Source organism: Sylvia atricapilla, chromosome Z (assembly GCF_009819655.1).
Source record: "Sylvia atricapilla isolate bSylAtr1 chromosome Z, bSylAtr1.pri, whole genome shotgun sequence".
Taxonomy (NCBI): Eukaryota; Metazoa; Chordata; class Aves; order Passeriformes; family Sylviidae; genus Sylvia; species Sylvia atricapilla.
The window spans coordinates 65,508,317-65,531,705 of NC_089174.1; the positions used below are offsets into that span (position 1 = coordinate 65,508,317).

Below are 23,389 nucleotides of genomic sequence, written 5' to 3' on the forward strand. Positions count from 1 at the left end.
TATAAGTAAGATCTCCAAATATTCTTTTCTTTTCTGAACATATGTGAAGTGCCATTGCCCTTTCTAGACTATATGTCTATGAGAGGCTGAGTCAAAATCTTTGTTATGTTACCTTTCTTTGACAGTTTCTTCTAAATAATTGCAAGGGGGTAGGGGAAAGTTAGAACAATCATCCAATGGTGTGTTTTATAGTATTCCAAAGAACAAAAAAGGAAAGAGCTTGATTTTTTGTTGTATTTTGGCCACACCCTTCACCAAGGACGAGATTGTGATGCCAACACTTATAAAGTTTTGAGGACTGGATTATTTGTATTTGGACAATAATAAGGAGTAAAAAGACGATGAGTTGACCTCTTCCCTGCCTGCAAAGGGCTCTCTGTTTCCAAGAGAGTTTTAAGAAGATATTGTGTGTCTTCAAGTTGAATGTGCTTTTCCTGGAAATAATTGACGAGAACCTCTTCTTCTTTTAGAAGAGATTAGATCTCTTCTAAAGAGATCTAAAGACAAATTAGATCCAAAGGATTTCTACAAATAACACAGCAAAGTTATGTGTCTCAATGTGCTGTTTTTACACGTCATGCTCTAGTTTTCCTGGGCAATCTTCACCATACTATGCTTATTGCTAAAAATAGGTATATCATGCACTAGAAGACTATAGCTAATTTTTTTCCCCACCAAAAATATGTTTGACTTTTTACAGGGGGAAGTTGAGGGATAGAGCTGAAGGTTTGTTGCCTTTTCAGGAGCAGCTGAAGAGGAGATTTTAGGAGATCTCAGCTTCTTATTTCATGTCAATTTTCAAAGTTTTCATTAGAAAGAGGAATGGAGGGAAAAAGAGAATATATTTTTGGATCAACCTGTGTGGTAGAGAAATAAGCACTAAATTTAATCACATAGGCATAAATTATAATAGGTTTCCATGTGGTACTACAACACAGATACCTCAAATATGAATGCTGTCAGATTTGGACAGAGTCTGAAAAATTATTTGATTTCATATTATAACATTTTACAGTTTTATAGGGTGAAACTCCAGATTTTGATTTCTGTCCCTGTGTACTATGGGAACTCTTGGAGGCTGAAATAATTTTACTCCTAGAATTCAGAACTAGATGTTTTGTTGCAGTTCAAAAGCACTTGGGATATCTTGGGATTTTCATTTTGCCAGCCTAGTCCTTTATAGAGATTAACCATTGTACAGTTATGACTTTGCAATAGCAACACTGAGCCTTATACCACTCAGTTATAACGGCTCAGCCCTTAACAGCGGCCTACCAAAACTGAACCTGTATAGTAACACCTGCGGGTCTGGATAGGCCGTCTAGAAATATTTAGAAGAAAGAGCAGAGGTGAAGGATATAAAAGGATTTCAGTTAGGAATCACTCTTGTTTTCCTATCTCCATGACAAAAACAAAAACAAAACAAAAGCAAAAACAAAAACAAACAAACAAAACACCAAAACACCTCTGTATACGCATTATCATAGAAATAGATTGGCCTGCAGCTACTCTACTCCAGATATATTTACAGCTCTGGGATTCAAGACATCATTGTACAAGCATAAGCTTAAAGACATCAGAGTGACTGCAATGGACTTTTTTATTAACAACAGGATCATAGAGGAAGAATTTACTCAGGCAAAACAATTAAAAAGCATAGGGTTGCAATAAAAGGGAATGAGACTTCAACTCTTTGCCTCTGTCTTTAGGACTCTTTCTCCCTTCCTGTCTCTTTCTTTTTTCCTCCTTCTCCCTTTCACATTGTTGTTCTAATCCAGGGCTCCCAATGGTCTGGCATTGCATCTTCCCTTGAATTAGCAATCCCATTCCCCCGGGAGGGCTGCTCTGCTGATGACTAAGGGAAGGTGTGATAAATGTTAACAGAAACTCTTTTGCAGAGTGCTGATTTTTCTGTTTGTAAAGCATGCACCTGCACAAAAGATGCCGAGTGAGAGAAAATAACTCCATCTCTGATGGGAGACAAGTGCACCCCTAGACACACATTTCCTTAACATACATTACAGGGATGCCCTGCAGTAGTATCACACTGGGACTTGTATGGCAGAGCAGGAAGGGGGAGAGGGGAGGAAAGGTGCAGAGTAGAGAAGATGTTTGCTCTGGGCTAAGGCTATAGCTCACATATTGTTCCACTGGTACACAGCCCCATCACCCCTTCCTTTCATGGTCTTGTGCATCTCTCTTGCTTGGTGTCTTAGTTTGTCAGCATCAGTGTGGTTCATGAAGTAGGGGTGACACCTGGGGCTAAGGGAATTTGAGTCCCTGAATATCAGTCACACTCTAAGGATACACCTTTTCAGGGCAGTTCAGTTCATTTCACATTTTTACATGTGGAATTTGAGAGGAAAGAGGGAGCCCATAGGTGACAAATTAGAAACTGGGGTGGCTCTAGTGCCTGTGAGGTCTATATATGGAGATTAGGATGAGCAAATTAGAGCCTTGTCTCATCTGAAACTCCACTCCTGTCCCACACCACAAGCCATAACACAGAGATATATCAGTACCTTTCCCATCACATCATTACCTGAGTGATGAAACAAAGAGTGGCCTCATACTCCTGGGGTGTGCTCATCTTCAAGAAGCTAGAATTGCAGAAGCTGTAACTTCTTAAATAAATGTAGTAGATTCTGCTTTGGTATTGGAATAAAGATAATAAATATGAGCAACACATCCATGTTTGATGAATTACAGGGCTAAATGTTCTCATGCATATGTCTGAACCACTTCCTGAGTCACCCATTCTTGGCAACATCTTCTTTTGGGCTCTCTATTATTCATGGCCATACTGTATCTGCAGCATTTTTAGCTGAATGGACAAAGTAAGGCCATGGACATTTTCTAGGAGAAAAGATGCATTTCCCATATTGCATATTCAGAAAAAAGTAAAAAACTTGTTCAGACCAGTGGTGGATGCACAGAAACTTAGGAGAGGTGAAGTTTGTTTGTGATCATATGTGATCATATGACAAGGATTTGGTCTAAGAGCATTACAAGGACTTACTAAGCTACCATAAACTTTGGATAAATTTGGAAATCTGTGTCAAACTTTTTTATGATAGTAATGAATTTTGATCTTTTTTCTGGTATTATTATTGTAAACAATTATATTATAGAATAGGGAGAAATACTGATTACTTTTTTTCTTCTCTGTATGAGTCACCTACATTAATAAGCTATGGAGGTAGTTCTACAAATTAACATGTTGTAAAAGTAAATTAGGCTAAATCTTTCCTTCTTCAGTGGAAGTTATTCTTGCTTTACTTCTTTTCTTCTCTTAGACAAGGTTGGAGATGATGTGTACAACCTGATTCTGGTGGGTTTTTTTATGAGGCAGAGAGTCAGCTTCTCACTATTGTTGTACATGTCTATGAAGGAATATTTTTAATCTCTTTCCATCTCTCCATCATGCTGGTTCTTCACTGGTGATGGACATGAAGAAATAAGGAGACAGGAGACAGGACCACAAAGACTCAATCTCCTGTTACCTAACAAGGCAGACTCGTCACTTAGTTGCATTGAACAGTCCAAAGTGGTGGTGGGTGTTCTGACTCTTCTTTATGTGAAAAGTTGAGATGCAAGAACAAAACCAGAGGAAGCACTAGTTCATTAACAGTTCCAGCCAGCAAATTTACTTTAGGATCTTTGATGGCTATGCTTATCACTTTCCTTCAAATGTTCTTGGAGAAAGTTGCATGGGCAGGTCTGTGAAAGAACTAGGGTATATCTGAGAAGTTCTGGGGCTTTCTAGGACTCTTAAGAAGAGAAGCTAGGGTGCCAGTCTCCAGGCTTCAAACTCCGCAAGAAGCAGTTGTGAGATGTTGGTAAAGACGTCTAAACACCCTGCTCAGAAGGAGCTTCATTCTTTGACAAATAGCAAGTACTTTGAGCCAGAAAAAACACTGAGTTCATCCAGAGAAGGGAGGAAGAGAGGCAAAAGCAATGTTTAATTAGGAAGCTAATTTCATGACATCATGCCTCCTGGCCTTTATTCCATTAATGAAGCTGAAAGTAGGCCACAAACTACAGGGATTTAGTCTTCCCTATTGGGACCATGTTATATCTGTCTGTCTGCTTGCATGGAAAATGCAACATCATTCCCAGTTGTTAGCTTATTCCATAAACATTCACCATTCACTCTTCTCTTCCTGTACTCTCATTTGTACTGCATGCCTAATGCCCTGTATAAATTTGCTCTCTGTATACTAATGTGGGCATATTTTTATTTTTTCTTGTTATATTTTCTTCGAGCAATGGGCATAGGAAGAGTGGAAACAGCCACCTCTGAGGATTTACCTGTGGGCTAGGCTCAGAGTATAAGGGCTGTCTCCTAAGATACTGAGAGGTGCTGAAATAGAAATTGTGAGATGGGAGAGCAAAGAATTAACGTTGATTTTACCTGTAGTGTGGGATGAGTACTGAGGATCTGATAACTCAGCCCTTATGTGCAGAGGGAAGAGGGAGAGGAGGACAGTGAAAATTAGCTGGAAGTATGTTTGGGATAGTGCAGATTAAAACGTCTCAAGACCTGGCCCATGTCCTGACTCCAGGCTCCTGGTGTTTTATGATAACAAATCTGTAGCGGTGCCTGTCTCCCCCTCTCCCCAGCGTCTGCTGCTCCCCACAGACAAGGCAGTGGAGCAGAAGGCTCGTCTGCTCCCTGCTGCTACAGCTCACAGCCCGGGGTCCTAACGCAACATGCAACAGATGCCAGGTCTGGTTCCTGCTGGAGCCATCCTCTGTCAAGACATTGGGAAAGAAAGCATCCTCAGCCCTTCTGCCATCACTGTTGAGGCACTTACTGGGTTAGAGCAGAGCAGTGTCTGAAGTAAGCCCCATATCAATCACCACAGCTCCTAAGATAGGACAGAGAAGGACATGTTTGGATAATCTAAGTAAATAGCTCCAATGGCCAGCTGCCACGAGCAGGGGCAATGTCATCCACTGCCTTTATCTGCATGTTTGTGCTCTCCCTGCTGCACCAGTGTAGCACTCATCAGGCTTGAAGGTTTTATCACAATCATAGAAGCAGGAATATCCAGGCTTGGAAGGGACTCACAAGGATCATTGAATCCAGAGTTCCTGAGGTGAACCAGCTCATGCAGCTCACCAGGGCTGGTATGGGACTCATGTAGTGCCAGACAAGTACCAGTGACACCCTGAGAAAAGGGGAGGAAAAATATTTGGCTGCTGCTGCTGCCAAGAAGTGCTGTCCCATGGATCCGCAGTGACACTGAAGTCTTTGGACCCCTTTCCCAGACCGCACAGAAACCAAAGTGAAGGCTGGTAAAGCAAGTAAATGCTGTCATGAGAATACAGCATCTCAGCACTGAAAATTGTGAGTTATACCCAAAAAATTGTAGTCTCTTAGCTTATCCATCCTCTGTGTCTGAACAGTATCAGCACACATTACACAAAACCACTCCAAAGGCCTGCTCAGCAATCAGCTGGGTATATTCAAAGATGTTAAAGCCCTGAGGAATACTGAAATAATCTGCTTTGACCTACATAACATGGGCTGGAGAAATACACCCAGTATTTCCTGGAGTGAAAGGAATTGTTCTTCCCAGAGTGATTTCATTCAAAGTAGAACTGAGTTGATTGTCTGTGCGTTCATGTGTGCTTGTGTTTAACTATGCATTATGTTGTGTCTCCTTTTAATTCTTTCTCCATCTCCCATTAGTGGCCTTTTCCCTTCTTCTGAATGCTTAAGCCCTTGAGGATTTAACAGCATTTAGAGGATTCAAAATTCAGAGTTGCGAGCATGACAACCGGAAACATCACCACAAAAATGTGTTTAGTTCACTCTGGAAGATAGGGCCAATAACAGCATGTGTCATTCTCTGACCAACCATAGTGAAAAGCTCTGATTCAAATTTCAGATCTGGACCCGCGATAATGGTTGAATAAACATCACTTTTGTTTGGTGCTTGACTGCTTAGGGGCACCAGCAAACACTGATGAAGTCAGCACTGATGCTCTGTGTCACAGATTCCCCGTATGGAGTGAAGAGGGACTGTCTCAGACAGCATAGTCAGAGCAGTCACATCTTGTCACAAGTTTCCTTTATGGTTGGCATCTGTGTATCCAAAGCAGGGCACTTTTGTCTATCTGTCCTGCTCTGATTTTGGGATCAGCTGTCCCACACCTGTATGCAGGATGCAATCCAGTGGCCCTAGATTTGGGAAAGCTCTGTGTTTTCTAAGCTGGCAGGTGCCAAGGAATGTATTTAAGCTGACAAAAAAATATTTCAGTTTATTCAGGTTCTGGCCTCAGAGATTGTGGGAGTGATGTTTGCTGATTTTACTTGATGCTTATGTGGAAAAGACTCCTTTCTTTGCAAGGATAACATTGCCTTGAGAGATTACAAGCTCGGTGCAGCCATCACTTACTGAGAGGTAGAAGGATTGGTTTCTCCATGACAGAGTATGTCTTTGCACTGTCTGTTTTTCTAGGAAAGTCCTCTTTAAGCTGTAGCATAGAGCTTTCTTCTTCTCCCTTTCACAAAATCTAAGCTACTTTTTGGCTTATGCTTACAAACTATCCTTCATGCAGATACTGCCCTGTCGCTTCTTAGACCAAGTAAATTTACTGTACAGTGCTTTTGCTTGTCCCTTTTCCTTGGGCTTTTTTCTATCAGATGGAGGTGTCTGATCAACATGTAGTCCACTGATCAGCAATGAAAGTCCCAGAGCAGGAAAGATGACTCTCTGTCATGTAGGGCTTCTAGTGACGGTTCTTGAGTTAATTGATCCTTTTTTGGTCCCTACCTCATATTAACCCTGACATGTAGGTCCTTCCTCTCCACATGGCCCCAGAGCCCTCTGTACACAAGCAGGTGCAAAATTCACCTGGTACTTTACATGCATCTCTCTCCAGTCTCCCTACAGACCTTCATCCCACAGCACACCCCCAACACTGGCAGTTTTTGTCTTCCCACCCCCAGCTTCAAGCTCTGAGCAGCCATCTCCTGCTCCCTCTTGCTCCTGGGTGCAAGCAGTGAGCCCTGGGAATCAGCCTGGTCCCTCCTGCTCAGCAGTGCAGAGTCTTATGACGAGGTCAAGCAGCCTGACCATTGCATGTTTTTTATAAATACATCCTCCAGTCACCAGGTCAGCTGCATAAAGTCTTCTTTCTGAAATACAGGAACCTGACAAGTGCTTAGCAGACGGCCCAACATCCTGAATCCGGTCTTTGTGAGATTCTCCTCTCAGCAGCGCCGGCACACGCTGTTCTGATGGTGCGGTGCCAAGTGACTTCTGGGTCAGTGCTGATCTTTGGAAATAAGTCTCAGTGGGGGATTGATGACAGAGTTCTTCTGACCTGAGGGAAATCGGTAGGAGGAAGGCACAGACGTGGAGTTGGTCTGCAGGAGGGGGTGAGGAGGGGAAGGGGCGGGCAGAGGGGAAGGGGGGATGGAAAGCTGGTGACTTGAATATTAAATCCTCTTGAGCCAGGGAGCATGGTGAGGCAGTCGTGCCTTTAGCTCCCTTCCTCATGGGCTGTTTTCCAGGGAAGGAAAACAGCTTTAAACTGTTAGAAGAATCCCAATTTGTGTTTGAAAGCATATGTTTACACTGGGAATCCAGCAAACAGCACTGCAGTGCATAACTAGTAGGTCAATGCTGTGGACTGGGAATTCAGTTATGCCTTCAGTCTGGAGAGTTTGCCTACACAGATCTAAGCTGCTGTGGAGGAGCAGCATTTTTCTCAAGGAAGGCCCAGAGGATGATGGCTCTCCAAAAGGCTCAGCTGGACTTGCCTGTGTTTTAAAAGCTGACAGGGTTTATGGGGACTGTCCTGTTCCTCTGCTTTCAGTGAGGAATTACCCCTCTTCTGCCTGGCTTGAGGACACTGGCTGGACTCAGCCCTAGCATTGAAGGGTTGTTGTCAAACAGATGAAAGGGAGGCAACCTTTTGACAGCTGTGACCTCAGGCAGGAGCCCACACCCCCTCCTTCCAAAACTGAAAAGAGCATGTAGAAGTCTGAGGGGTCATTTTGTTACAACAGGTCTGGATCTTGCACATCTTTTGTTCTGAAAACCAGTAGTGTCCTCAGGAGAAAGTATCACACAGCAGCTCCTGTCCCCCCTGCGCAAATACTGCAGTCACAGCGTGCAGAGCAAATTCATCCTTCAACCCACTCCTGCTCCCCTGCCCCCAGCATGGTTTCTGAAGAATTTCCTACAAGCTGCAGCAAGACTTCACCCTGGTTTCTCATTTGAATCAGTAGGGCTCTACAAATGGTTTCTCCAAATGGAGGAACAAGAAACAGACAGGTTTAACCTAAGATGTGAATTATGTTAGGCCAACCTCCAGCACAACCTCCCTGTTGACCTTACTGTTTGTTTTCAACTAGCCTCATTTTAGTTTAGTCACTTAGGTACAGCCTCGTTTGTGACAATGAGCAAATGTTTACATTGGGTATTTTTATTAAGCAGGTAAAAACTAGTTTAAAAAACCAAAAACAATCAGCATAATAGGAATTATCTCATTGCATCTTTGCTCCTGAAAGATAATGCTGAAATTATGATTTCCCCCCACACATATGTGAGAACACAGTGCAGCACTGTACATGGAAGCACAATAGAATATTAACTCTTTATTATTCCTCTCTTCTTAAAATTATCCCTGACTTTGTCCTGTAATACCATTTTTTATCTTTAAAAGTGTGAGTACAGGAATAGATTCTCAGAATTTCCATAAAAATTATATAGACAGGTACAATCTGCTGTAGGCAAAACAAGGAGTACTTGATTCTCTCATTCTTTATTTGATTTGTCCAGCTATTGCTTGGCATGAGACAAGACAAGGCAGGAGTTTCCTTCACCTCTCATAGTAAGGAGCAAGCATGCATCGAATGAGAAAGAGTTTGTGGCCGTCACCCGTGTGAGCACTCCCTAAGAATGTGATGGGGGAAATATCACCCACTGGGAGAGAGAGACTTGCACTGTAGTTTGATTGCTTCTGCAGAGGCAGAAAGCAGAAAATCAGAGATGGAATAAGATACTATGGCTGAAATCTAAAGTGGTGCTGCTGCATCTTCATTGGCAAAGACCTCTCTGTAGAGATCAGGGAAATTTTGCTACTTTGGCACTCTTGAAAGCCAAAATTGTAGCTTAGGCTTCAGGTAATTGATGAGTTCACATCCAGGATACTAAATCTCCTTAATTGCATGGTGAGTTTTAAGGAGTTTGAGCCAAGTCCCATGATATCATGGGAATACTTTCGTTGACAGCTAGGGACAGAGGATTAATCCCAAGTCTTGAAGGCGTGGTGGTGTCTACTCTCAAACTTATTAGTCAGACCTGGAGTTACTTGTGCTTGGCATTTGGAAAGGTGCAGTGAAACATAATTGTCTTCTTCTAACTCCATTCCATAATGTGAGAACAGGGGGTGACTTGGTGAAATTAATGGCTAGCAAATTTAGAATAAATAAAAAGAACCACGATGCCATGTGCCAGTCCCCTGTGGGATTTACAGCCAAGGGAGGTCATCAAGACAAATACTTTGGCTGTATTATTAAAACAGGCTAGATAATTTTATTACTATTAATAACGTTTACAGTTATGTAAGCTGAGATAATGAGGCTAATCAAATCTCATGCTTCAGGGCATAAACTGATTGCCTGCAGGGGTCAGGAAGAAGTTTCTTTTTCCCCACATGCAGCACGGCACAATTGGCTAAGTGCTCTGTCTTGGGGGGACATCAGCACACTGGCTGTCACTGGAGTGGGTGACTAAAGCCAGCATCACGGCAGCGTCCCCATCCATGCTTTGCTGTCATCACTTCTTCCTCCATGTGCTCCTGCTGTTTTGGTTCATACCTATCTCCTGGTATGCCTCTCCTCCTCATTTCCTGAGCATTCTCTGCATTCTCACTCTACACCCCAGGTTCCTCTCACTGCCTCCAACTGCCTCTTTCCATGCTGTCTGCACTTTCCCACCTCCTGCACCACCCACACCTCGCCTTTGCACCCTGCCACGAGTTCCAGCATGTTGGCCAGGAGCCCGGGCTAATAAGCCTGGCTCAATTTGTTTGACCCTGTCCAAAACTGACCCTCTGTGAACAAGAAAATGTGTTTTTGTGGGGTCTAGGGTTGATGGTACAGGTTATGAACCTGTGATATTTCCTGCAGTTTCTTTGCAGATTTATTTTAATGACTTAGTGCATTCCCGGGTAAGACTCAACATCCTCTGCTGAAAAGTTTTTTGTAAGCAACCTGACAAAAGTGAGGGTAGATTTGCTGAATGTCCAGAAAAAAACCCAACATCTCTTTCTTGGTTTGCAGAAAGATTCTGAAGAGAAAGGAGAGGTGATAAGTAGACAGGGAAGTGCTTTTGGATATCTCTTCTGAGGAGCAGGTGAAAATAGCAGTCGTGTCATTGTTATTTTGGGTGAGACGGGGAAAGGAGAAGCGACGGAGAAAGTGTCATTTAAGTCTCATGCAGTGTTTTGGATCTGCAGTGATTACTCATGCAGATATCTGTGCTAGCTTCTGACAGGCAGATGAACAGACTTTGTTCTTGCAGAGCTGTGAGCAGGGGAGGTCACATTCCAGGTGAAGAGGTTTGAGATGTTCACTGCACTGTTATTAATTTGGCCAAAGCAGTCTTGTACCTGATAGCCCATGGGGCAATTCTCCCCTCCCCTGTTACAGCCAGAGAGGGGCAGGGTAGAATCAAAGGCTGGTTCTGACTAGGTCCAAGACTGCCTCCTCAGCACAATGGTCCAAATTCTTCAGCTGCCCAACATCACAAGTAGCTATCAGGTCCATCTTCTCGCAAATTCTGTGACAGTCACTTGATCCTCTGATTTCTAATTCAAGTGTATAAACAGGCCAGATGAGAACTTGAAAGCCTGCTAGCAAAGGACTTTAATAAAGTAAGTTCGCTCCTGTTGCAAGAGTTCAGATGGCACCAGGGCATACACAGAGCTGTGAGCAGAGCTGATGTACACTTGTTCTTCTCAGTCAAAATGGTGATACCATTTCTTCTTTAAACATCCTTCCCAATTAACTCAACTTAGTGGGAAAGATACCTCATGTTAAATACCCTGCTCAGATTTGGTCCCTGAAAATACGTGTGGGAAGCACGTTTTCCTCCTCACTCATGGCAGACTCCCTCACCTCCAGGATCTGCACTCACCTTTAGGAAGTTGGGAAGCTACAGGCTTTGTGAAACCCTGTCGTTGATGTAGCAGAGCAACTTGATGTGCACTTTGAAGGGGTCTCTAATATAGGCCAATATGGGAGCAACCTCATCACTAAGAAAATCTCTTACTGAACCAATATTTATTAACATAGATGGGTGCAGAATGCACCTTTCAATACCCCTTTCTAGCTGAATGCACTGAAAATTACTAGTGCTTTATGTAACTCCATTGGGGGCCAGTGACACTTCAGTTTTGCAATTAGATGCTATAACAGATATATAAAAAAAATATATTATGGAGTTGGATTTTTTTCCCCTTCCTTCTCTTTGATTAATCCTTCTTCCCTTAGATTTCTCTTGCTCTCCTGCCTCCACGTCCTCCATAGCACATCACCCTCCTATCTGGTTTCACTTGATCATCTCCCAGGAGTAGTTCTGCCAGTCACAAAAATGTGAATTACAAGAATCATTTGGACTGGGACTGTAGATAAGAGACACTTTCTTCTGCAAGTGAATGATTGTCTCATACATTGTTGCCACTCACCTGGTAGCATGTTTTTCGTCTTCTTGTCCACATATGTCCTTGCGATAGAGATTGTTCTGATAGCTTGTACACCTTGGAGTCTTTTGTAGAGCATTACCCTGTGAGGAAAAACTATTTGATTTTGGAGCTAAGGTTTACTGATTAACAGAAATATGAGGTTCAGTCTTGGTGCACTGAGGCCAATTCTTAAATATTTTAAAACCAAGTTTGCTTGTAAGAGGCCTTGATTTGAATTTGTGGTCAGCTTTCACACACAAAATGGTGGATATGGGATTTTAACACCAAAAATTGAGCTTAATAGCAGGAGGGCTTGATTTAGAATTAGAAATTTAGAGGAAAATGGAGAGGAAAGTTATCCTCTCTTAAAATAAATAAATAAATAAAATTTAAAAGTGTTGTTTCACAGAGCCAGGGCTAGAGAATTACTATGAGCAGCAGTAGCAGCAGTTGCCCCACTACAACCCCTAGGTAAACAGCCTAAATTGCTCTTCTCAACTATGGTGTTTACTCCAATTTTCAGCTCCACTGGCGCAAATACACCAGAGGTTGCACTGTTACAGCTATCCTGGTGGCTGCTGAACACACATCCACTTATCCTCCCCAGGATGGAAAATATTCTTTGCATCCAATCCCACCAAAAAGCCCTTTTTCTTGCTAAACTATCTTCTGAGAAGTACACTGGAAGATTAAATACCTCCTTCTGCTATCCCCCTCCCCTCTTTATATTTTTATCACTCTGAATGGCCCAACCTTTCCCTCTTAAAGCTGCACTCAGTGGTAATATAAAACCCAGATGAAAGCACAGAAGCACCAAAGACAGCAGCCAAGTAAGAATTTAGGTTGTGTCCTCTGAGCTCCTTTTAGGAATACTGCAGGCTTAATTTGTTGTTTGAGCACCTCTCATATTTATAATAATACCTTCTATTAAACAACACGCTGTTAGCCATAATTTCCCATGTGATTTACCTTTTTTTTATTATTATTTTTATATATACAGGGGGTAATTTTGACTCTCAGAATCTACTGCTCTCAGATGGCTCTGACTGTTGCATTATTTTTTTTCCATCCTTTTCCAAGTGATCAGAGACAGATTGCTGAGGTTTTCTGACTACTTTTTTAATATGGTGGCCTGGCTAAAGAAGGGTAGAGTGAAAATGGGTGCAATGTAGTAAACCTGAAATTGACACAAGGAACCGAGAAGGTCTGCTGGGTTCTTGCCTCATTAAGAACTCCATATCTGCTCACTGACTAACCTTGCAAATGAGTTCATGCTCAGTAAAGGAAATTGATTACTTTCCATTGCAATTAACATCTGGTCCTGGGTCAGATCATTAGGATAATTTGTTATAGAAAAAACCAAAGGAGCTAGCTACAGGGTAATAAAGTTTCTTCTGGACCCAATTAAAGATGCATTCTCTGGTTATTTTGCGGGACATCAACCATCTCTTGGGGGTATTACCAGGGAGAAGGAGGCATACAGAGTGGACAATAGGTGGTGGAATACCATATATGAGAAAGAGATATCAGGGGAATCATTTACTCCTGCCTCTAGGAAATGCTCCCATTTGCAGCCTGAGTTTCAGAAATGATGTATGACATCTATTTGGTGAGGAATGCACAGGGCTCAAGGGTTAGTAGGGACTGTGAATCTCTGGGGATTCCACTCCGAGAAGGCTATGTTCCAGTTTTGGACAGGTTCATAGATAAAAATTAAAAAAAAGCCTCTTTTTTAATTTCACATCCCTGTTTGCTCTGAAAGTCATAAAGATGTTGGCTTCCACCAGCAGAATTTTCCCAACCTGAAACAAAACTGTGAATCTTGCCCAAGAACTAATAAAGGGGTTTTTCGGATCTGAGACCTACTTTTTTTTTTTTTTTTTCCTTACGTGTGTATATACCAAAAATCCAAGAAATCTCTTAACATATAGCAGCCATATTTCAACCCCATGTGTTGATTGAGGTAAAAAAGAAGCAAACACCACTACATAAGAAATTCAGTTTCCATTAATTTTTCTTGCAACAACAGGTTTGCATGGCTCCGGGGAGAACAATTTGGGAGCCATGCTGCAGTTAGAAATGGAAACAGTGCTGTCCATATTCATAGCAACAAATGCTCTTGTAACAAACCTCTTGGTGTCTGTGACTTCCTGGTGTTTCTTACACTTCTTTCTGTGGCCACTTAGAAATTTATGGTGGCAGAGAGGCTCAAAAACTAGGTTTTTCTGCAGCACAAATACCATCCCCTACCACTGATTTAAAGGAGAATCTTCATTAGTAGCAGAATGCAAAATGTTGTGCTAATTCTGTATCTGAAACTGGGAAGTGGCATGTCAGAGTGGGGTAGGAATTGATTTCTCCACATCTCCCCTCCTCCCACTGGAAAAGAGTTTTTGAGATCAATTTTGATTTAATATTTTTGTTCTGGTTGTGATGAAAAGTGAAATTGGGAAAGTGTGGCGAATAAGCGTTTTCAAAAATCAGATTGGATCACATGAATATATTTTAAAATCAAGAGTTTGAACTGCTTAGTTTTCTTTTCATCATACTATCTTTATTCACACTTTAGTTACGAACAACAATTTCAAAGCAAAAAGTAATTTTCTAGTGGCATTAATCCAATATGTCCTCTTTTAAAATTATTGAATCATTATTAATTTCACATTATAGAAGGGAGGGGTGTAATTTTGCTGTTGAAATTTTTACTTTCCTTTCCATTTTCTCTGTGAAAGTTGAGGGATTTTCTTTTTTTAGCAGATCTTTCTTGGAAGTATTTTCAGTTCTTTCTGACCAACAAAACACCAAAATGTGATGGAAAGAAAAAAATCAGAACATAATTGCCCTATGAGAGAATATAATGCTGAGGTAAATGACTTTACTATGTACTGCTCTTTTTGTCTGTTTAGTTGTCCTAAGAGATAAGCAAACTCTCAACTTCAAGGAAAAAATCAGGGTTTTTTTTTTTTTTTCCCCCTGAAAATTTGAGCAAGATACTGCAGATGGCTACAACAGTTTGGGTTGATCTCACTGCAGTACAGGATATGAGGGAGCAGAGCCTGGCTGAGTGCTTAGGTAAGACTCAAGTGATGCATAGACTTCATGATGGCTCTGTGCAAGAGATGTAAATATTGGACTCCAGTGGCTTTGAAGCATCTTACTGATAATTCATATGGCTACAGATCTATAAACCTGCTGATTCTCAGGCACCTTTTCCACAGCTATCCATGTTAATGGGAATGGGAAATGAAGCATATATTTTTCTAGTAATGGATAAACATCAGGAGGTCCAGGGAGTTTGAATTCTTATTAGAGAAGACTACTCTACTTGTGAAAAGCCTTTCCAACTCTGGAACAGTTTAGACCTGGATCACTGAAATCTGTATGGATAGCACCTAGTGTTTTTTGATGGGCTGGGTCTCCAGTTTCAAAACCTCTGAAATCTAGAAGAGGCTGACATTTTTAAGATCTGGCTCTGGAGCTCAGTCCTATAGTCTGACATCAGCTACTCTCCTGATGACTTTGTATTTATGTTTTGTGCTAAGATCAGTCTAAGTTTGTGGTCAGTTATGATGAGACCTCAATTTCAACACTGTGAAATAAACCAATAGAAGTATTTTCCAATCACATTAAAAGCCCAAGGTATTTATTTTTAAAGAACCTTTGGCATTGGGTCACATGGTAGCCAGACTATTTAGGCTGAGATTCATCTTAGCAAGTGTAGACACAACATTGCCTATATCTCTAAACAACTTCTGTGTTCTATAGAGAAAATTAGTGCTTGCAAGAGGATTTCCATACTAAAGTAGACATCCTGGAAGGTACCTGATTTCCATTGTTGTCTCTAATGTCACCAGCATAATAGAGAAAGTTTATGCATGGGGAAAAGGTCAAGTTGAATGCTATCCAAAAAGAATGGTTTGACTCCAATCTTCATACATTTTCATGTGATCCAAGGTTGATTTAGATTCTGTGAGTAGGCAAACAGGCCAGTTACCGAATTTTACACCACAGTTCATCTCACCCCACAGTGGACAGTCACATTTCATCATGCAAACAGGCAGAAGAGATTTCTGCTGATTAAAGGAAAAGCCTAGACATCTGCCTTCCCGATACCTACACGTGAGTGACAGGAATCCTTCCCAAGATTATAGATTCATAGAATGATTTAGGTTGGAAGGAACTTTAAAGATCATCTCAATCCCACCCCCTTGCCATGGATGAGGACACCTTCTACTAGACCAAGCTGTTCATTCAGCCTGGCCTTGAAGACTTCCAGGGATGGAGCATCCACAACTTCTCTGGGAAACTTGTTCCAATGTCTCTTTAGTTTCATAGTAAAAGTTTCTTCCTAATATCTAATCTAAGCCTGCCCTCTATCAGTTTAAAGCCATTCCACCTAATCCTGTCATTCCAGGTCTTGTCAAAAGTATACCTCTTCAGCTTTTTTGTAAACTCTTTATGTACTGGAAATTTCTATATATTCTCCCTCTAAGCCTTCTAGTCTCCAGGACAACTAACCCCAGGTCTCAGTCTGTCCACACAGGAGAGATTCTCCATCCTTCTGGTCATCTTTGTGGACTCCTCTGGACTCACTCCATTAGTTCCACATCCTTCTGGTAATTAAAAATCTCAGCTAGTTTCAGTGGAAAGTGAGCTAGGTTGCATTTAAATCCCCTACCAGAAGGAGGGGTGGGTGAACTGTCTGTTTCAGGGGATTTGAACTTGGGTGGGCTATGAAGGCTTGTAAATGAGCTTAGAACAGTTTTATCACTATCTTGGTAATTCCTCAATAAATAAAATTAATGAGTTCTGTTGTTATCCACATCCCTACTGAAGAGGATTCAGATCTTCCTATCTCTGAAACCACTCAAGGAGTCTTACTCCTCATCTGCTTCCTGATGATATTTTCTTTTAAAGAAAGGTCCATTTAATATGTTCCTCCCCAAAAAGTATTTGCAATTAATTCTTATCAAGGGCAACAGCTGATTTGTAAGATTACTTATAAATTGGTAATTAATTAACCTATTACCAAAGGAGGGAGGGGTGCTCTGATTGTCAAGAGGTTAGAGCTGATAAGTGATGAATGGTTGGGTTATATCAGGACCTTGGCTCCCCTCTCTGATCACTTTGGATGTTACCTAACCATGCATTATATTTGAACATGAATCACAGCTCCTCAGTCTTTATATTTCCTAAGCCAAAGCCTGACACACAGAACTATGGGTAGATCTCATTTATTATTGCTTAATTAAAGGCTCAATGCACAAAGAGATGCCTCTTGCTTCACTGTAGTTAGCCAGCAAGATCATAATTGTGCTGATGTCGAGGCCAGCTTTCTAAGTAGCTATTGGAAGTCACAGTGAGGGAGTTCTGAGCTATTCTGTAGGGAATTCTAGACAACAAAAGTTACAGTCATAATTTTTAATTAAGAAATTATTTTTTTTTCCCTTACCAGGCTGCAACGTTGATTCCTTCTCATTCCTCTCACAGCTCCACACTGGAGCATTTCAAGTAGCAGGGAATTTTTCCTTAGTTTTAATTTTTGTGACTAGGGGAATATATTAAAATCTTGCATTGACCAAAATGGTATCTTATAGCCCTGCTAGTATAAGAGATTTATTTTGTTTCAGCACAATAAAATATTTTTTTCAGTTTGCCTTTGATATAGTCTTATAGTTTTCAGGTTTAATTATTTTTACTCCATAGAGAGCTGTTTATAATATTAAAAAATTAAAATCAAAGGTTTATGCAATTCAACTGTAAAACATCTGCCAAAAAAATCCAATGCATCTGTATTTTGAATGTCTTTTAGTAAAAATAATTTCCTCTGAGTGAAGTAGGTTCAAAGCAGTATTTTATGTATTTTCACATTGCTGTCTGAAAGAAATTCCATAGGTTTGCAAGGTGAAGGTGACAGACAATGTGTAAGAATAAAAATGATCAAACTGGTTTGGTGCTTTTTTTTTTTTTTTTTTTCTCCAGGATCTTTCTTTTCTAAGGTCTTGTCAGAGTTAGATTAAAAAAAAAAAAATGCCTTAACAAACTCAACCTGGCAATGAGCAATTTTACGAGAGAATAAAATATGGAAAGTCCAGATGGCATTACAGAGTCACTTTTCCTGTCTGTGAGTGTGTTTTTAGGAATTGTCCTGCACTCTGGGATGCCATAAATCAAACTTGATATAATGCTGCAATGCTCAGCTGCTGTCTGAAAACTCGAATCCTTGGCTTTTTCAGTGGTAGGGTTTGGGTTTGGTTTTTTTTCCGTCACAGAGAACTAGGAGCATATATCTGTGAGATGGACAGAAGGCAGGCAGGAAGTATCTTCGCTTCCCCACTCTGCTGTGCTCCCCATTTAGTAAGACAATCTCTGTTGCATACAAATAATGGTAGGCTTGCATTCCTGAGGAAGGCAAGGATGGGGTAGAGGTCTGACAAATAGTAAGAAAGCCAAACTTCATGGAAATCAGATGAAAGATGCTTTCAGATTTAGAAGTTCTTCTCTCCTGCTAATGAGCCATTCCCTTGTGAGGCCCTGTAAAGCAGTGCCATGCAGGCAGGCTCTGCTCAGACAGACAGACTACGCCAGCAGGAAAGGTATTTGTTCCCTGCAAGCCCAGGTGGAGAACAGTGTCACAATCCCAGAGACTTCTGGCATTCCCCTTCTATCTGCCCCTCATGGCTGTGTTTTGGTTTAGCAGTCACCAGAGCCAAACTTACTGCCTGAAATGTGGACCTGTCTACAGCTCAGGAAACTGCTGAGAGAAAAAAATGGAGATTTCCTGCATCCTTCAGTTTCTTATCCTGCTCCCAACCACAGGAAAGGCTCTCACCAGCTACAAACAACTCTCCAGCCCATCAAAGCTTTTTCTGTAGGCTCAAGCTTATAGAAATATGCTTTTTTCTGTGTGTGGGTGTGTAATACGTTAGTGGATGAATATGGGTGTACATACAGTCACAACTCCATACATCTTTACATGCAAATACTGTCAGGATCCGTCCAATCAGTGACAGATGCCCCTGCTCAAATTAATATGAAAATGAGACCATATGCCAAAGTAAATCATAAAGATTTTATTTAACAATAAATATGGGGCAGAGAGATAAAAGGAAATAGAAAAGAGGAGGAGGCGAGAGGGAGAGACAGAGAGACAAGGCAGAAAATAGTCACAACTCATAGACCCATCAGCATCCCCCTGGTCCTTCTTCACCATGGACTTCTTGGTGATGGGGATTGTGGAGCAGTTCGTCTGTGGGTACCTTCTTTATACAGTCCAAATTCCAAGTATCCACAGGGTGGTCACAGATGCTGTTCCCATTACTGGGGGTGATATTGGTATGAACCATTGTTTCATTTCCTATGGTTTGCCACAGAGAGAATCATTGTCAAGTATGGTAATCATGATGTAGTAATGGTTATGTGTGTTAACCAAGCAGATCTTGCTTCCACCTGGCCTAGAAAATTTACACCTTTCTCTCACAAATTACTTTCTCCTGTGCTTATCTCAAATTCCCCCTCTGGTGACCTGCCTTATGGCAATGTCATGCCATGGCCTTGTCAGTATTTGAGACAGGCAACTGTGCCTTTTAAGTCCTTAAAAATGCATGTGTGTATATATATATACACACACATACACATGCATACACATATATTCACATAGTCATATATATACACACATATATATATATACATACATACATACATACATATAGGGACATGACAATGTCATTTCTTGATTTCTCTTCTGCTACTCAAAATCAAGACATCAAGAGGAATATGTACTTAAAATGAACAGATTGAGGTGGTTCTTGAAACAAATCCTAGTGAACATCTTATAAAACTATTATATAATTATAATATTATAGAAGTGAAATTAACTGACTACATGTAGCTATATTTGCACCACTGCAGAGGTCTCCCCAAGACTTAGAAGTGTTTTTGCAGAGGTGAGTCCCTGCAGTCTCTCAGGGTGTGAATAGTCAGTCTTGTATATTGCTGCTAATTTCCAAATTGTAGAAATTTGCTACAAATTTTTGTAAACCTGTGTCCTATGCAAACAAGACCCATGGTTCTGTGTGCTTGCTGTTATATTCAGTGCTGTAAAACAACCCAACACCACCAGTGTTGGCAGATTTGAAAAGTGTGCTTTTTTGAATAGTGCACTGGAAGCATAAGCACATATTTTATTTTTTTATTTTTTTAACTTAAAATGTCTCTTATTTCCCCCCACAGATGGTAGAAAGATTTTTGTTATTATTATTATTTATCAAATCACTTTTCAGGAACACTAAGCCTTATGAAATGCTTCTTATGTGACCCAGCAAAGGCCCGTGGGCCACGGGTCAAAAAACACTGGCAAGCTCTTACGGATAACACCTGTCAGCAATAAGCTCTATATAGCCACTTACACACTCCCAAAACACAGCAGTATGGGGGAGAGGATCAAAAGAGTAAAAGTGAGAAAACTTGTGGTTTGAGATAAAAAAGTTTAATCAAACAAGAAAAGGAAAGCAAAGCAAAACAAATAAACTAATAATAATAATAATATCTAATATTTCTCACCACTCACCAACAGATGTCAGCCCATCCAGCTTTCCCCACAGTTTATATACTGGGCATGACAATTTGTGGTACAGATAAACTCTGTGGTCAGCTGGGGTCAATGCTCCTGGCCATGCTCCCTCCCACCTTCTTGTGCACCTACTCACTGGCAGACCTCAGGACTCTGAAAGATCTTTGATCAGAGTGAGCATCAATAAGCAACAACTGAAACACTGGTGTGTTGTCAACATTATTTTCATACTAAATCCAAGAGGAAGAGCTGTGGTTCTTCCAACCACTAGGAAGAAAATAAATTCTACCCCAGCTGGCAGCAGGACACCAGCTTTCTCTGGACTTACTTTCCTGTGTAGACAGGTCCTCATGAAAAGATAACGTTAACGAAAACATAGCAAAGCCAGCTAATCATCATCAAATGCCTCTAAAAAGCTGTACAATCACAAGAAATTACTTATCTACATGCAAATGAGGTTTCAATTAAGAGCTATTTTCTGTTTGAAGGATTTTTTTAAGTTGCCACACATTCAAAAATCAACTGAAAATTCTGCTAGCTCTTCCAAAAGCATTCCTAGTGTAGTGCAGGAGGACAATTGCTTTTGGTTTCCATGTTTGCCTGCCCAGGGTTCCCCAGCAGTACACAACATAACGACCTAGTCCAAATACTAAGCTTTTTTGCAAATCTAGTGTACTTTAACTGTGTCCGTGGTTACCAACATACTTTCTGTTTCATTTTCTGCAACTTCGGATAGCTAACTTTATGACAGTGATGTTGAGTAGCCATTAATTCTCATTTCTTTCAGCTATTCCTCAACTCCAGCTTATGAGTTCTTCAATAAAAATCTCCCAAAGTTACCTTGGCGACTCATACGTTTGCCAAGCTGACAGATTTATGACAGTTACATATATAAATATTTATATTCTGCGGCAATGCAATTTTTAAAGGCAGATATGTACACTCACACCAGGACTTTCAAACAAGGCAAAACTCACTCAAACAATTGACATAACTATATGCAAGTCAGTATGTAGCCATGTGTGCCTGAACACACAGACACACACCCTAATGATCATACAGACCTTCTCTTTGTACTCAAAGACATTTTCATGAGCTAGAGTGTGCTGATTGATGTGTGGCTGTAATGCACACCTCAGACACCAGAATTAAACCTCCTACCCTACTGCACTTTGCTGGACAAGGCAGCACAGGAACACACCTCCCACAGGAATTCCATGCAGTTTGTAGACTTAAACTTGGCTTCTACATAGTAGAACATTCACTACTTCCCAATAAAATTGGATATAGGACACCAAAAGCACTGCTCTGCAAAGCCAGCTTCAACTGTTTATACAAGGCCATGCACCTAGGCATATATCTAGTAGTAATTATAGAAGAATTATCCCTGGAAATAATTCTCTTTAATTTTGCCCTGTCACACACTCGGGTACCTTCTTTTTAGACCTGAATGGATCTCTTTGTGTTGCATTGCCCTAGGCTGGTGACCAGAGCAAATCCTTAGCCTATAAATTCTGGTGATGAGTTCAGCTGTTTTATTGTCTAGCAGAATAGACAGAGATTATACAAAGTCCAAAGTTAAAGAAAAAAAAAAAAAAAAGAAAAAATTAGTAGATGGCTAGAGAGGAGTCATTTATATGTAAACAACTCAGCAATTTATAGAATAAGCCAGGGATCTTTTATTTTTGTAAGACTAAAGGGAAGCACGATGTTAACCTGAGACGTACTCTGATTGCACCATTTTACTCTCTCCATCTTCCGTCTCTTTGTCTGAAAGTCTAAATATAAAATCATGTCCCCCCTCCTTCTCTTGCTTTAAAAATAGAACTGAGATGAAGTCTTCCTCCTCCCCTGCTTTTGATGGGGAAATCTCAGTGGCTGTTTAGATTTTGCTTGTACATTAATAAAACATTACAGGGAAGTAGTAGGAGAGAGAGCAAAAATCTTTCCTGTGACATCAAAATGCCTTTCTATTCTGCTGTTGCCACTCAAATTCACTGCTCATTCCTCTAATCTCCAAAACTTTTTCTTAATGTGAAATGTGCACACAGGGAGAGGTTATATATGTGCATATATTTTTGGATGTGTTGTGTCTCCCAATCCCTTGGATGCACACAGAGTAGTGTCACAAAGGATCCAAGAAAGCCTTCCCTCAAATAAGGTCTCCCCTTGCCACATCCATGGATATTAGAGCAAAAAAGGCTGGCAGGTCCTTAATTAAAGTCCCAGCCCTGGAGATTTTCCCTGTACATATGGCAGACTCAAAATTTGAGCAATATCTTTCAGGGTGGTGGTTTCTAATTCTGCATGCTTTAAAGAGGGACACTTGTGGTGAAAGGACCAAACATGAACAACTGTAGAGAAAACAGAATGTGAGATTCTGAGAAGCAATGGGAATATGAGTCAAGAGAGAAGTCAGGACAATCAGTGACTTTAAAACACTCAAACTGGGTGTCTGAAGTTGCAATCAAAACTTGAAAAATGAACTCTCTTGGCCTCATCTTCCCATCTCTAATCCCAGTTATCTACCATGCCTTTCATTCTGTGAGGATGAGCAGTGCTGGTAAAGTATGCTGCTCACCATCCTGACTACTGACAGCTAGCAAAGAGCCATGGCATTCTGACTGCAAATTCAGCTACCTGGATAATCCTCAACCTAAGCCAAATCACATGGGATTAGAATTAGACAGTGATGACATTAAATATTTGTGCCATTTTGTTCTCACAAGGCAGGGTATGTATCTTTGCAGAATTTACAGCACTTCCAAATACCATGGGCAAAACTGCATTTGCTATATAATAAAAAACTTTTGTGATGTTTGTAGCTTGCTTTTTTGTTGTTTTGTTGGGAGGTTCTTTAGCATTCAAGCCATTAGGTATGCAAAGTCATCTCCTCATTCTCAGACTTTTGAAAGTCTGAGGTTCATCCATCAGCCTTCCAGCTTGTTTCCCAGTTCTGCAGCCACAGCTTTCCTTAGGATCTGATCAAAATCCCTTTAATCCCAAGGAAAAGCCTCAGTAGGCATGGTTTGTAACTCTGTGCAGACCTCTAAGAAAGTTCTCAAATTTTTTTTCATTACCTGTATAACACTGGGAAATATAGCACTG

The 23,389-nt window shown here is 40.9% G+C and overlaps 1 protein-coding gene across 1 annotated transcript in view; it reads left to right on the forward strand.

The window, feature by feature from the left end:
- Positions 1-23,389, forward strand: part of CELF4 (CUGBP Elav-like family member 4) — a 702,240-nt gene that overhangs the window by 262,363 nt on the left and 416,488 nt on the right. The gene's annotated exons all lie outside the window — the stretch shown is intronic.